This window comes from Rhinatrema bivittatum, chromosome 1 (assembly GCF_901001135.1).
Source record: "Rhinatrema bivittatum chromosome 1, aRhiBiv1.1, whole genome shotgun sequence".
In the NCBI taxonomy this organism is placed as follows: Eukaryota; Metazoa; Chordata; class Amphibia; order Gymnophiona; family Rhinatrematidae; genus Rhinatrema; species Rhinatrema bivittatum.
In genome coordinates, this window is record NC_042615.1 from 294,850,687 (window position 1) to 294,866,077 (window position 15,391).

Here is a 15,391-nt window from a genome sequence, read left to right on the forward strand (position 1 = left end):
TGAGGAAAAGTAGGCAGGGGAGGTCAGTGGAATCAGGCCTCAGGGTTGGTGTTTGCCAAATACCAGGCAAGGAGAGACTGAGGAGTCCTACCTCAGTGGGGGTGTAAACAGCACCCCTAAGCCTGATTTCACTGACCTCTCCTGCCCACTTCACCTCAACAACTGTTTGGGGTAAAGCACTGAGGCATGACTCTCCTGAGTTTCTCTGCCTCCTTTTAACAAATGCTAGTACCTATGAGGCATGCCTCTGCTGAGTTCCTCTGCCTACTTTTAACAAACACTACCTACGAAGCATGACTCTGCTGTGTTCTTCCGTTTAACAAAGGCTACCTCAGAGGCATGACTCTGCTGACTTGCTCTGTCTCCTTTTAACAAATGCAATCACTGAGGCATGACTCCGCTGAGCTCCTCTTCCTCCTTTCCCCAGATGGCACCACTGAGGCATGACTCCACTGACTTTCCCTGCCTGCTTCACCCTAAACAGTTCTTGAAGAGAAGCAGGCAGAGGAAGACAGTGGAGTCACCTCTGAGTGTTGGTGTTTACAAAACACCACCACTGAGGTATGATCTCACTGACCTCCCCTGCCTGCCCAAAAGTTGTTCAGGTGAAGCAGGCAGCAGAGGTCTGTGGAATCAGGTCTCGGTGTGGGGTTTGACAAACACCACAGGGGCATGACTCCACTGAGATCCTCTGACTCTTCTACAAAAATGAACACATAATAATAACTTATCCTTTATCATCCTGGCTTCCTCCAACCCTAACCTGTCACTTACAGCTATGGCATGGAATTTTCAAACTCAAATCACTGAGGCCTGTCACTTAAAAGATACAGCATGCCATTCTCCAACTCTTGTCAATGAGGCCTGTCACTTACAGCTACGGCATGTCATATTCCAACCATTAACACTGAGGCCTGTCACTTACAGATTTGGCATGCCATGTTCCAACCATTACCAATTAGGGCTGTCACAGTTACAGCATGCCATGTTCTAACCATTACCAATGAGGCCTGTCACTTACCGCTATGGCATGCCATGTTCCAACCATTACCAATTAGGGCTGTCACTTACAGCTGGCATGCCATATTGGAAACATTACCAATGAGACTTGTCATTTAACAGTTATGGCTTGCCATGTTCCAACCATTACTAATGAGGCCTGTAACTTAAAGATATGGCATGCCATGTTCCAACCATTAACACTGAGGCCTGTAACTTAAAGATATGGCTTGCCATGTTTCAACAAGAACATAAGATCATAAGATATGCCATACTGGGTGTTACGCCTGTCAGTCGCAGACGGCTGCGTCCTCTCATGCTCACCTCCTTTTTCCCTGAACAGTCAATCCTAGGAAGAATGGCGGCCTTCGCCAACCAACGGCGACCTCCCTGGCGTCCCCAGGATGGCGTGGGCGCTGCCAACTGCCATCTTGTCTCCGGAATCACCTAAGGTGCATGCACGCGCTCAAGGGCCTCCTTTGTACACGTCATGGCGGGAATCTCGAGGGCGTCCCCTCCCGACGACGTTAACTCGCTGCTGTACTTAAGCTGATCGGTTCTCTGCTACTATGAGTTAGCAAGGAGTTCCCTCATTGCTGAATCCGCTCCATTCTTGGACTTTCAGTTCCTGATCTCTCTTGGTGTGAGGACACTCTGGGTACCCACTCCTCGAGGGCCTTTCCGTGTTCCTGGCTATCCACTCCTCGGAGGGCCTTCCAGCCTTGGACTACTATCTGACCCGCTTCTCGGGTCACTCTCCTGGAACTACCACTTGTGAGTACCTTACTACAGACTTCAATGATTCTAGCTTTACTGAAGCTTCTCTGTGGTGTACCCATTGCCTCAGCCCACTACCGTTCTTCTTCAGTACAAGTTGTTCCAGTATACCCTGTGCTGGAGAGTATTGCCGTACCAGCTACAAGATCCACTTCCGGGTTCCTGCACCTCAGACTATATCATCATCATCTTCAGTACAGTCATCCTCAGTGTACCCCGCTCTGCGGACCACTACCAGATCTGCACATCTGAGATAATCTCTACTCATCTGAAGTGACTTCCTGGCATACCCCGCTCTGCGGGCCAGTACCGGATCTTCACATCACTGATATCATCCTGGGTTTACCCTACTGCTCAAAACTGCTCAGAACTGTATTTATTTGCTTCTCCCGCTCCTCCTGGGGAGATCTTGGATCTCCAGGGTGAAGCCATCGCCAGGCCCGCAGCGGGCTTCTCAGTGCCCTGCTCTATTCGCACAAATTTTGCTCTGCAGAGCAAATTTATACGATTAGGGATTGTGAGCTCCTAGCGGTGAAGTTAGCGCTCCAAGAGTGGCGCCCCTGGTTAGAAGGAGCACAGCATAAATTCACGATCTTCACAGATCACAAAACTCTCAAGCACTTGAAGGAAGCTCAGTTGTTGAATCCCAGACAGGTCCTCTGGGCATTGTTCTTCGAACGCTTTCATTTCAAACTTCATTACCGCCCTGCAGCCAAGAACACTCGAGCGGATGCTCTCTCCCGCTCTCCTGAACCAGAGGATACGCCTGACACCCCTAGGCATATCATCGACCCAGTCTGCATCATCCTCCAGTCACTAACACTGGGCCAGCAGGGAAGACGGTGGTTCCACGCCATCCCCGCGAACGCGTCCTTCACTGGGCTCATGACTCGAAGTTGGCCGGCCATCCTGGTCGGGCTCGGACCCTTGAAATGCTAAGGAGAGATACTATTGGTGGCCTAACATGGTCAAAGACTCCCGCAACTATATGGACTCCTGTCCCATATGTGTGCAACAGAAACCCCTGACTGGCCATCCGTGGGGACTCCTCCAACCTCTCCTGACACCAACAGAAGCATGGTCGAGCATCTCCACTGACTTCATCACAGATCTACCTCTATCCAAAGGTCATACGATCATCTGAGTCATCATTGACCGATTTTCGAAAATGGGTCACTTCATCCCACTCCAGAAGCTTCCCTCAGCTCCTGAACTGGCCAAACTCTTCCTCAAACACATCTTTTGCCTCCACGGACTACCCAAAGAGATCTCAGACCAAGGTCCCCAGTTTGCTGCCAAGTATTGGAAATCCTTGTGCAAGAAATTTGAAATCACTCTGAGTCTGACTTCAGCTTATCACCCCCAGGCGAATGGCCAAGCAGAGAGAACAAACAGATCCTTAAAATCCTTCCTACATTCTTACGTTAATGACCAGCAGGACGACTGGTCCGATCTATTACCCTGGGCTGAGTTATCCCACAATACTCATGTCGCCTCTGCCACTGAAGTATCACCCTTCTCCGTGGTATTCAATCACCAGCCATGTCTGCCTCTACCAGTACCGCTCTCAGTGCCTTCTCCTACTGCCCAGTCAACAGCCCAAACGATAAGATGTTTATGGAGCCCCAAGTCAAGGAAAGGCTGGGCCAGGCTGCTGAGCGAACTAAGCGCTCTACCGACGCTCATCGTCGTACCGCACCCCTTTTCCGGCCAGGCCAGAAGATCTGTTTAAGGATCAAGCATATCAGGCTGAGACTCCCTTCTCAGCGATTCACCCCCAGATTTATTGGACCATTTCTAATAATTAGGCGCATTGGATGTTATGGAGTCTCAATTTAGTGGACCCTTGGGCCGACCTGCAGGAGACTGGGATAGGTGTTCAATGTTTCTAGTATATGGTAGGCTGGGAAGCAGATGTTCAGGCAGGACGTAGAGGTGCTCTTCATCCTGGAAGCTGGTGCTCCACTGGGAGGAGCCCATAGGAGCCCAGCCACTGGGACTTAGGCGGCTTCACCCTTGGAAGCCGAAGCCCCCTCGGGAGGAGCCCGTAAGGGCCCAGCTGCTGGGACTTAGGCGGGTTGATGATCAGAACTGAGAACTGGAACCAGACTAGAACAGTAAACAGGAACTGTAGCAAGACTCGGGTACTGGAACCAGGCAGGAACTGTAGCAGGGTTCGGGTACTGGAACCAGGCAGGAACTGTAGCAGGACTCTGGTACTGGAACAAGGCAGGAACTGTAGCAAGACTCGGGTACTGGAACCAGGCAGGAACTGTAGCAGGCAAGCAGGAACCAAGCAGGTACTGTAGCAGGCAAGCAGGAACGGAGCGAGTACCAAGGCACTCACTCCGGGGCATGAAGCAACAGGGAACCAGGAAGTAAACCCGTTGCAAGGCAAAGACTGAGTGTCCACTGCTGGCTTATCAAGGCCGCGGCGTGTGACGTCAGGAACTGGGCGGAGTCACCACTGGTGGGAAACGGCCTAGAAAAGTGCCCAAGTGGCACGCGCGTGCGCCTGCAGGGCGTCCATGGGAGGCTTCCCGGTGGTGTGCCCCCGCAGGGACGCCGCCGAACAGGCCGCAAACCAGGCCTCCAGAAGCGGGAACAGGTCCAGGAGCACGGAGGTAAGGGTCTGGTCGCGGCACTCGCGGCCAGAACCATAACATTGGGAATTTTTCTCATTGGCAGGCATTTGTCAGTCCATGGGCATCCAGAACACCTTCCACGTTTCCCTGCTAAAGCTATTGATGTTGTCTTGGTCCTCTCGAAGGGCTCCTGCTCCGACTCAACTTGAGGCTGAACCTAAGGATGTGCTTCAAGTCAAGGAAGTCCTGGACATACACTGACAAAGAGGCCATTGGGAGTACCTCCTGTCGTGGGAGGGCTTCGGACCAGAGGAGAACTCATGGGAGCCCTCCCATCACATCTACAACAAGAATCTCCTGGCTGAGTTCCACCACCTCCATCCTGAAAAGCCTAAGCGAGTAAGGGGGAGGCCTAGAAGGGAAAGTACTGTTGCGCTTCCCGGCTGCATTGGCTCCGTGGCTGGCCTGCTTACCTGGCGCGACCCTCTACCAGCACGGCCTCGAGTTCCTGCTCTGTCTGACCCCAAACACTTTCTCCACGGGCATCTCCGGCTCCCTCACAGCCTTTGGAATCGCAGCTCTCCTCGCGACGGGGCCAGTCTCTCTGTTCCAGTGTCTCCCGTTCCAGCATCTCCTGTTCCAGCATCTCCTTCTCCTTCATCTCTCCATTCCTGGTAGTACCCTTCAGACTGATCTCATGGTACTGACTTTTGCCTATTCTCTGACTACTCTCTGATTGCTGCCTGCCCTGACCTCTGTCTGGAACTCCGACTACTCTCTGATTGCTGCCTGACCTGACCTCTGCCTGGAATTCCGACCGTGCACCATTGTTTGTGGTGGGCACTCCTTTGAACTTTCTCTCTTGGAGACCCTGCGAGGCCCACTTAAGACCAGGCGGCCCGGGTAACCAAGGGCTCAACCTGAGGGAACCCTGGGTTGCTATTGGCGAAGCTCCAGCTAGCCTCTGTCTCCTCCTATGCTCTTCCTCCTGGAGGCAGGCGCTCTCCGGATCTGACCGGAGGGCTGTACCAATCCTGCACTAGGCCAAGGGTCCACTCCCAGCGCAACTCATAATTTTGTGTCATCCACAAATTGATCACCTCACTCGTCATACCCCTTTCCAGATCATTTATAAATATATTAAAAAGCACCAGTCCAAGTACAGATCCCTGAGCCACGCCACTGTTTACCTTTTTTCCACTGTGAAAAATGACCATTTAATCCTTCTGTTTCCTGTCTTTTAACCTGCTTGCAATCCACATGACTACTTTATTTAGTTTTCTTGGAAGCCTCTCATGCAGGACCTTGTTGAACACCTTCTGAAAATCCAAATACACTACATCTACCAGTTCACCTTTGTTCAAATGTTTATTCACCCCTTCGAAAAAATGTAGATTTGTAAGGCAAGCCTTCCCTTGGGTAAATCTATGCTGGCTAAATGTTTTGTGATTTTATTCTTTATAACAGTTTCCATGATTTTTCCCAGCACTGAAGTCAAACTCACCAGTCTATAGTTTCCCAGATCACCCTTGGAGTCCTTTTGAAATATCAGGGTTACACTGGCCATCTTCCAATCTTCAGATGCAATGGATGATTTTAATGATAGATTACAAATTAATTGAAATAGGTCTGAAATTTCATTTTTTAGTTCTTTCAGAACCATGGGGTGTAGACCACCCAGTCCAGGTGATTTACTACTCTTCAGCTTGTCAATCTGGCCTACCACATTTTCCAGGTTCACTGTGATTTGGTGCAGTTCATCTGAAACATTACCCTTGAAAACCAATGAAGCCTGTCACTTACAGCTATGGCATACCATGTTCTAACCATTACTAATAAGGCCTGTCAATTACAGCAGCTATGGCATGCCATGTGCCTACCCTTGCCGATAAAGCCTGTCACAGCTACTGCATGCCATGTTCCAACCATTAACAATGAGGGGAGATATGATAGAGGTCTTTAAGATCACGAGAGGTATTGAACGAGTAGATGTGACTCGGTTATTTACACTTTCGAATAATAGAAGGACTAGGGAGCATTCCATGAAGTTAGCAAGTAGCACATTTAAGACTAATCGGAGAAAATTCTTTTTCACTCAACGCACAGTAAAGCTCTGGAATTTATTGCCAGAGGATGTGGTTAGTGCAGTTAGTGTAGCTGGGTTCAAAAAAGGTTTGGATAAGTTCTTGGAGGAGAAGTCCATTAACGACTATTAATCAAGTTTACTTAGGGAATAGCCACTGCTATTAATTGCATCAGTAGCATGGGATGTTCTTAGTGTTTGGGTACTTGTCAGGCTCTTGTGGCCTGGTTTGGCCTCTGTTGGAAACAGGATGCTGGGCTTGATGCACCCTTGGTCTGACCTAGCATGGCAATTTCTTATGTTCTTATGTTCTTACAGATATGGCATGCTATGTTTCAAACATTACCAATGAGTCCTGTCATTTACAGCTATGGCCAGCCATTTCCAACCCTTACCAATGAGTCCTGTCACTTACAGCAGCTACAGCATGCCATATTTCAGTCCTTGCCAATGAAGCCTGTCATTTACAGCTTCGGCATGCCATGTTCCAACCATTAACCCTGAGGCATGTAACTTAAAGTTATAGCATGCCATATTCCAACCATTACCAATGAGGCCTGTCACTTACAGCAGCTATGGCATGCTATCTTCCAACCATTAACACTGAAACCTGTTACTTACAGCTATGACATGCCATTTCCAAACATTACTAATGAGGCCTGTCACTTACACCTATGGCAGGGGTCAGGAACCTTTTTGGCTGAGAGAGCCATAAACGCCACATATTTTAAAATGTAATTTGGTGAGAGCCATACAATATGTTTAAAACTAAATACAAGTAAATGTGTGCATTTTATGTAAGATCACACTTTTAAAGTACAATAAGTCTCTGAAAATATTACACCAGGCCTTAAGACACCAATACATCTCCTATTAGGAAAACGGACCAAGTCAGGCTGCTATAGAGTCCTACACAGAAACTACACGCCAGCAGAAAACCTCACCTGAATCACGTGCTGTCCCTCACCTAACATAGAATAAAGAGACCAAAACGCATAACAAGAAGCATGCAGAAAAAACTGAATTGGAAACTGCAACAAGCCAGAGTCTCTGTATGCAGTGTAACAAAGGAAAAAAGAAACATCACCCATCCTTATAAAACAAATCAAGAAATATAAAATCATCAGCAGTAAAACTGTACTAACAAAAAGAACATATTTCGAAACAGCTGGAGTGGAATATCCAATAATTAAAAATTCATATAAAATATTTCCAGATACCAACAAAATATTTCAAAATAGCAGACACAAAGACCCAGTAATGAAAAATAATAAGGATACAAAATTTTTTTTGCTCTGCATACCTGGGAACGTTTGATATCCAGGTGTCCTGAGATTGTTCTGAATTAGCAGGAGGCGGGGTGGTTTGCTTGGAACTTTCTCCTCTCTCAGTCACATACCAGCGCTCTCTCTCACACTGGCTCTCAATGACACACCTATACACACATTCTATCAGTACTCACATATACACATGTTTTTTCTCTCTCACTTATATAGGCTCTTAATTACACATTTACACACATGCTGTCTATCTTTTCACACTTACACACACACTCACAGGCTTTCAATCACATAAATACATGCTGTCTTTTTCTCTCACACACAGACTCTCATTCACATGCTTACAAACATGTCCTCTCTTTCTCTCATTTACACACAGGCTCTCAATCACATACTCAGGTGCTCCCTCACCTAAACCAGCTCTCAATCACACACAGACACACATGCTCTCTCTCTTACTTATACACACAGGCTCTTAATCATACATACACATGATTTCTCTCACACACAAAGGATCTCAATCATACACACATACTCTTTCACACAAACAGGTTTTCAATCACAAACTTACACATACAGGCTCCCAATGGTAAACTTACATTCATGCTCTCTCTCTCACAGGCAGGCTCTCACACAGACATACTCTCTTTCACACGTACAGGCTCTCAATCATTCACTTACATGCAATTTCTCACTCTCACACACACACACACACACACACACACCCCCCCCCCCCCCCCCCCGCGGCCCGGAAGAGGAAGTGGAGAGTATCGGGTGCATGCGCGGCAAGAAGAGGCCACGCTAGTGCGCTCGGCATCGGCCCGAAGAAAAGAAGACTGCAGCGCGGCTCGGAGAAAAATGAAGAACTTCAACCGCGGCCGATGGGACTCCGCCTCCGCGAGGGCTGAAAATGAAGAGGTTAGCGTTGGGAGGAGGCTGCTGCTGCCACGAGTTCCCGGGGTGGGGGTGGGGGTGGGGGAGAGAGAGAGTGAATGAGCGAGCAAACACACATGCTTGCTCGCTCATTCACTCTCTCTCTCCCCCACCCCGGGAACTCGCGGCAGCAGCAGCCTCCTCCCAACGCTAACCTCTTCATTTTCAGCCCTCGCGGAGGCGGAGTCCCATCGGCTGCGGTTGAAGTTCTTCATTTTCCTCCGAGCCGCGCTGCAGTCTTCTTTTCTTCGGGCCGATGCCGAGCGCACTAGCGTGGCCTCTTCTTGCCGCGCACGCACCCGATACTCTCCACTTCCTCTTCCGGGCCGCGGGGGGGGGGGGGGCGGGAAGAAGAGAGCACGCCGGTGCCGCTGACTCCAGCCACGTTCCGCCCAAGCTGACAGCATTTTAAGCCCGGGCGGAGGAGGACGGGGGAGCAGCTGGGTCAGCGGGAAAGTGTGGCGACACTTGTCTGCGAGCCAGATGCAGCCCTCAAAAGAGCCATATCTGGCTCGCGAGCCATGGGTTCCCGACCCCTGACCTATGGCATACCATTTTCTAACCCTAACCACTGAGGCTTGTCACTTACAGCTATGGCATGCCATGTTCAAACTATTACCACTGAGACCCTAGCCATAGATTGCATTACAAACTTACTGAAACACTCCTCAGGATTTTAAGACCATTCTTCATCTATGGTATTCACCTTCCTGCCATTTCTTGCTCTTCCCTCGGCTATCCATTCTTTTGTACACTTGTGGCACCGCTTCATGAACCATAACTGATTTCATGGTCCACTAGCAGTTCGTCTGTACTGTGCATTTGGGTACCTACCTACTACCTAACTATGACATGTGTGGCTTACTCCGTGACACAAACATATCTTACCGGACTGGTGGATCAGCCAGGTGCAGCCATACTTTGACAGGAAGAGACATCCGCCTTCTCTATGGTTGTCTGCGTGCTCCAACAGAATGACTGGTATCTCCCATGCCACTCTGCCTTAAAGCTATGCCCCTCATCTAACCCCTTCAGAGCCTTGTGCCACTCAGCCTTGCTACCATGCACAGATTTTACACCTTGATATTTTTTACTTCTTTCTTCCTGGTATACTCCAGCTCTTACACTTTGGGGTCTTCTTGCCAATCTGGGGTGCTGCTATGCACCTCTCCCATGCTTTTGAGTTCTTTATCTTGATACCACTCTTTCTGATTCTTGGTCCCTTGAGATTTTTTCTGCCACATTTTCTGCTTCATTCCCCCTTCATGTTACCTTAGAATTCTGATGCCACTTTTGCTGCCACTTTGCCTCTTGTGATGCTATTAACTATTCATGACACAATTGCTGGGCTGCCATCCTTTTTCTAAATCTTGAGATGTTCTTCCTCCTATTACTATTTTTTTTTTGTTTCACTTGCATTGCATTAGAGAATTCCTGCCAATCCCGTAAACCTCGTACTCTTTTGTGGAGCCTTAGGCTACTTTATGCCACTTTTTTATGCCACTTTGCCATTTTCTAAATAGCAAAGAGCTCTTTCCCACTTTTGATGATTTCTTCTCCCAAGTTTCATTACAATTGATATAAAATTCATTATTCTAGAGCCTATTATAAACTATAATAATTCTTCCATATGTTTTAATTGAAAATGAATAGAACTAATGAAACGAATAAATGAAAAAAACAATTATATTGAAACTAATGAAACGAATATGGGTCCATTTTTTTGTTCTACACATTCCTATCAGACACTAGAAGAGTGCCTGAAAGTCCTAACCCTCAGACAGGGCATCCCTAAACAGGGCACAGGGTTAACTGCTGGGAAAGCAGACTACTTGTGGGACAAGCTAGAGGGAAAGCCTGCTGTAAGCCCGAAACCTGAGGACAGGGCTATGCTAAACTGCTAAGGTAAATAGATTGGGGCAGATTTTCAAAGGGTTACGTGCGTAACCCCGAAAAACTTCTCCTGCGTGCGCCGAGCCTATTTTGCATAGGCCCAGAGACGCGCACAAGCCCCGGGACGTGCATATGTCCCGGGGCTTGAAAAAAGGGGCAGGGAGTGGGCGGAGTGGGGCGGGGCATGGGCGGGGCCAGAGACCTCTCCACTGCCGTTGGGCCCGGGGATCGCGTGCCAGCACTCGGCCAGCGCGCGCAAGCTATGCCTGACCGGAGGCAGGCGTAAATAATGAAATAAAGGTGGGGGGATTTAGGTAGTGCTGGGAGGCAGGTTAGATAGGGGAAGGGAGGGGAAGGTGGAGGGGGCAGAAAGAAAGTTCCCTCCGAGGCCGCTCTGATTTCGGAGCAGCCTCGGAGGGAACAGGGAAAGTCATCGGGGCTTCGGGCGTAGATTTCTGCGCGCCGGGTTGCGCGCACAAATCTACACCCACGCGTAAGTTTTAAAATCTGGCCCATTGTGTATGTTTGATGGCTATACTGCTGAAGAAAACATGCTGCATGAACTTTCTGTTACTGTCTACAACAAAGCACTCTGGTTAAGATGAGTTTTGTGTCCACCTGCTTCTGTTTCCGGCTTGTGTCCAGAGCCAGGCCATTAGCTGTGTCATATCCAGTAAACAGACAGAAATCCACTGCTTCTATTTGTGTGTTTCTCACACACTGAGAGCAGCAGTGAAGAACAAAGCCATTTGCTAAAATATTTCTCTCCTTCTTTTAAAAATCTCTTTTCTCAAAAGTTTTTTTCAGCTCAGACAGAACTTCAGAAACATGCAACATGCTCTATGTGATACAGCAGAGAAATGAGTCTAACTTCAAAATGATACCTGGCTTGCACATGCTCCAAAAAAAAAAAAAGAGGAAGTCAGCATGAATTCTTGGAAAGATAGGCTAGTTAAAAAAATCTATGCTCAGACTAAGTCACTGTGACACCACTGGTTAGTTGCTAAGTTACCTTGAGCAGAAATAATACAGGCCGGCAGCTAGAGTTTTACTTGGCCCCTAGAATAAAATGGAAAATGAAAAAGAATGGAACTGAAAATTTTTGTCATTTTCAGCGGTGGCCTCCATTCATTTTGGGGGACCAAAAAATGAAACAAAAATGACGACATTTGTCCCATTGTTCCATTTAACCCATTTGTTTCAATTGTATGCACATCCTATGTGTGTATAAGAACATAAGAAATTGCCATACTGGGTCAGACCAAGGGTCTGTTTCCAACAGTGGCCAATCCAGGCTACAAGTACCTGGCAAGTAGCCAAAGTAGATCCCATGCTACTGATGCCAATAACAGCAATGGCTATTCACATAGGGCCGATTTTATAACATGTGCGAGCAGCCGTGCGCATTTTATAAAATCCGGGGTCGGCGCGCGCAAGGTGCACACTTGTGCACCTTGCGCGCGCCGAGCCCTAAGGGAGCCCCTGTTCCTTCCGAGGCCCCTGGCTCAGGACTGTTAACTGCAATGACTGGTATAGTGTGGAGAGGAAATAAAATAGAAAAATCCCAGGTATTTGCAAATGAAAGTTCATGGCACCAGACAGCCCTAATTCCAATTGTACTGGAGTTATATAGGATCAGAAAAAAACTACCTGTTCAAAAACAATAATCCTAAATTCTAAAAAAATTCATCAAATTGTTTGATGAATCTGGTTTCGAAGAAGTTGTTGGACAATAAGCAAATACATTTTTTAAAAACTTGAAAAAATCTGACTTGCAAAATTGAGGACAGAATTGCAGAGGAGTGTTAGGATATTGGCCCATTTATGTGTTACTTATACAGAACAAGATTCTGAGGCTATGAACTAGTTTGTTCACCTGCTTGACAACTGTAAAGGGATCATTTCCTCCAAAGGAAAGAGAAAGGTAAAGGCTCCAGAGCTGAAGACAGTTGTAAAAGAGTAAGAAGGTTCATCTGTGACCATATTTTCTGGCTAGCAAACAAGGACAGCTCAGGGGGCACTGAAGAGAAAGCTCCGACCATATTCTCCTCCGTTTCCAGCTGGGAAGGCCATTGCTGATGTGGGCCACAGAACCTGCCTAACAAAGATGCCTGCTACAGAGGAACTCAGAAAAAAATAGCAGGCCCGCTGTACTGTGGCATCCCCAGTGTATACCAGGATGTCTGGGCTCATCAGAATATATATACCTGTTTAAATATAAACAAGTATATAGCACACATGCACATGTACACACACACACACACACATACATATCCACTCATTAAAGTTTAATCCCCATCAAACACTAAAAAAAGTATACATATTCAATTATTCAAATCCCTTCAAGCTCCCAGGCAAGCAGCCAAAATATGCATTTGCAAAGGATTAAAGACAATAGGCGTAAGTTTAGCATGGTGTGCTGGCACCACAAAGCTGCCCTGCATGGCGTACTGAGATCAACTTGTAAAGCTGCTGCCTTCTGGTTCCCGATCCCATTGGATCTATGGGAAGGAACTGTTATTTCAGCTACAGCAACAGAATGAAAGAATAGAGAGCAACATCAGAAGCCAAGATCTAACAAGTTTTTCAGACTTATTGCTTTGAAATGCAAGGAGCAGAAGTGTATAGGAGCGATATGTGAAGTAATGAGTAGCTCTGTGTGCAGAGGCATTGCTCCAGTATGCTCAGATGCCACCATCGTCCCAAATGCCAGATAATGTATTACCATAAAAAGTAAACATATGTTCCCACAATAAGAGTGCTCTAGCTTTACTTTAATTATCTCTGATTATATTGCTTTTGTCAGGTTACACCGCATTATGGCTTATGCCAGTGAATTACAATAAATGTACAGCTGCTGTTTAAAAGAGAAAATGTAGCTATTTTCAGAGTGGATACCCACCATCAGCTCAGATAAAAAGCATCTGTTTCAGATTTATCATGGTGGATGAAGAACATTGTGAGGGATAAAGTACTGTATCTGTACTCTGCACAGAAGTGACATATGCTGTACCATGATCTAACAACTGTCTGAACTATTTTTTAAACAAGTTTGCCTTATTCATTGATTTCTTTCTTAGCATCTTTAAGTAACATAATAAGACCATTTTATCATATATAATGAAAATCTTGATCATCAAACTTTGAACGAGGTGATATTTTAGCTCGGATGTAAACATAAATTCTATTTAGGCCACTCACTCAACTCAGAAAGAAATATTCTAAATGGAACCTTTACCCTATAAATGTGACCTAGCTTAAAAGGGTGAGCAGATTTTAAGTGGTCACAAAGGTAGGATCCGTGGCTTTGGAGTAGAACGCTCTGGATTTATTATTGTTAAGATGCTTTCAGACATGTACATCCCACAGAGAGACTGCGTAGGATGTACATGTCTGAAAGTCTGCTGCTCCATGGAAAACTATACACAACAGGCACACAATGCTTCGAACAGTGTCACCATATAAAAAAAGATCTGAGGTGGACTGAGAGAAGAGTCTATTAGTGCAATCACTAGTGAATACAAGTTTAAAAACACAGGGACAGAAGAAGAAAAGAATCGGCAGAATTGCAAGCAGAACCTGATAAACTGCATGGGCAATTACTTCTCAGACGGTGCTTTCAAGGCACACAATGTCATACAAGGTAAATGACAGTCCCAGGGAAAGTCCTTGTATCTAGCTGGTAAACTTACAGAAGAGTCCTGGGAAGTGAAAGTTGTGTTGTAATATTGCAAATGTAGAGTTTGTTTCTAAAATGTGCTACTTGTAATCCAACAAGGAATAAACAAATCAAAAACAGCTTTTCCTTGCCAGCTCCATTAGCATAGTGGTGTAGTGGCATGGTGGCAGGACCTGCGTTCAATTCCCAGGTCAGTAGGGTAAATAATAAGAAACATAGTATTGGAAAATGGCCACAGATGTGACAATTATGCTTTAAGGCAAACAAAAGAGAAAAATTGTGCAGTTAGAATGAACAACCAATCAAATAGGCTACAGTCCAACCATCAAAAAAATGGATAATCAATACAAGAAGGAAGGACATAAATGTTCAACAATGTTCTTAAAGTTTGAATGCAAGATTTTATTATAGACAGGCAAGCAAGAATCAGCATCAAACCAGATAAATTATTTCAATAAATTCACGGGAGGGAAGCCACAAGTTGTTAGGGAAACATCTAAGGAAAGGATAGGGACATATTGAAGATATTGAATCCCCACAAGAAAAGAGAAAAATGGGATGAAACTTTTTAAATACTTAAAGAAGATCGTTTAGATCGGACAACCTTTTTCAATGGGCTTATCGGGAGAAATGACAACTCAAAAGTACAGAGCAAACAAAGAAGACACTGTCAGAGCTGAAGGCATGCAAGGACCAAATACTTTTCTAGAGGTGAAGAACTAGCACTCAGATAGGAAAGAGATCTGGGGATTATCATCTCTGATGACATCAAGATAGTGCAACAAAGCACTTGGGAAAGCAGGGTCGGTCACGTTCAAACTGGTGCACAGGTGCACTTTGGCGCATGTGCATTGATGCGCCCAAATAAGCGGCCATTTTATAACGTGCATACACATATGCACACACGTTATAAAATAGCCTGGCCATGCGTCCATGCGTCCATGCGCATGCGCAAGTGGGCATGTGCCTAGGCGGGCAAATCCCGATTTTACCACCTAAGTCAGGATATTCTATAATGAGCGAGCAGCCATGCCATTGCCAGTTTCACCAGTTTATCCACCAGTTCATGTAGTTAGGTCCTCCAAACCCCCCCTGGTTTGATAGCCTATACTCCCCCCGTTTACCCCAGACCCTTTCAAATCAGCAGAAATAACTAATTTAT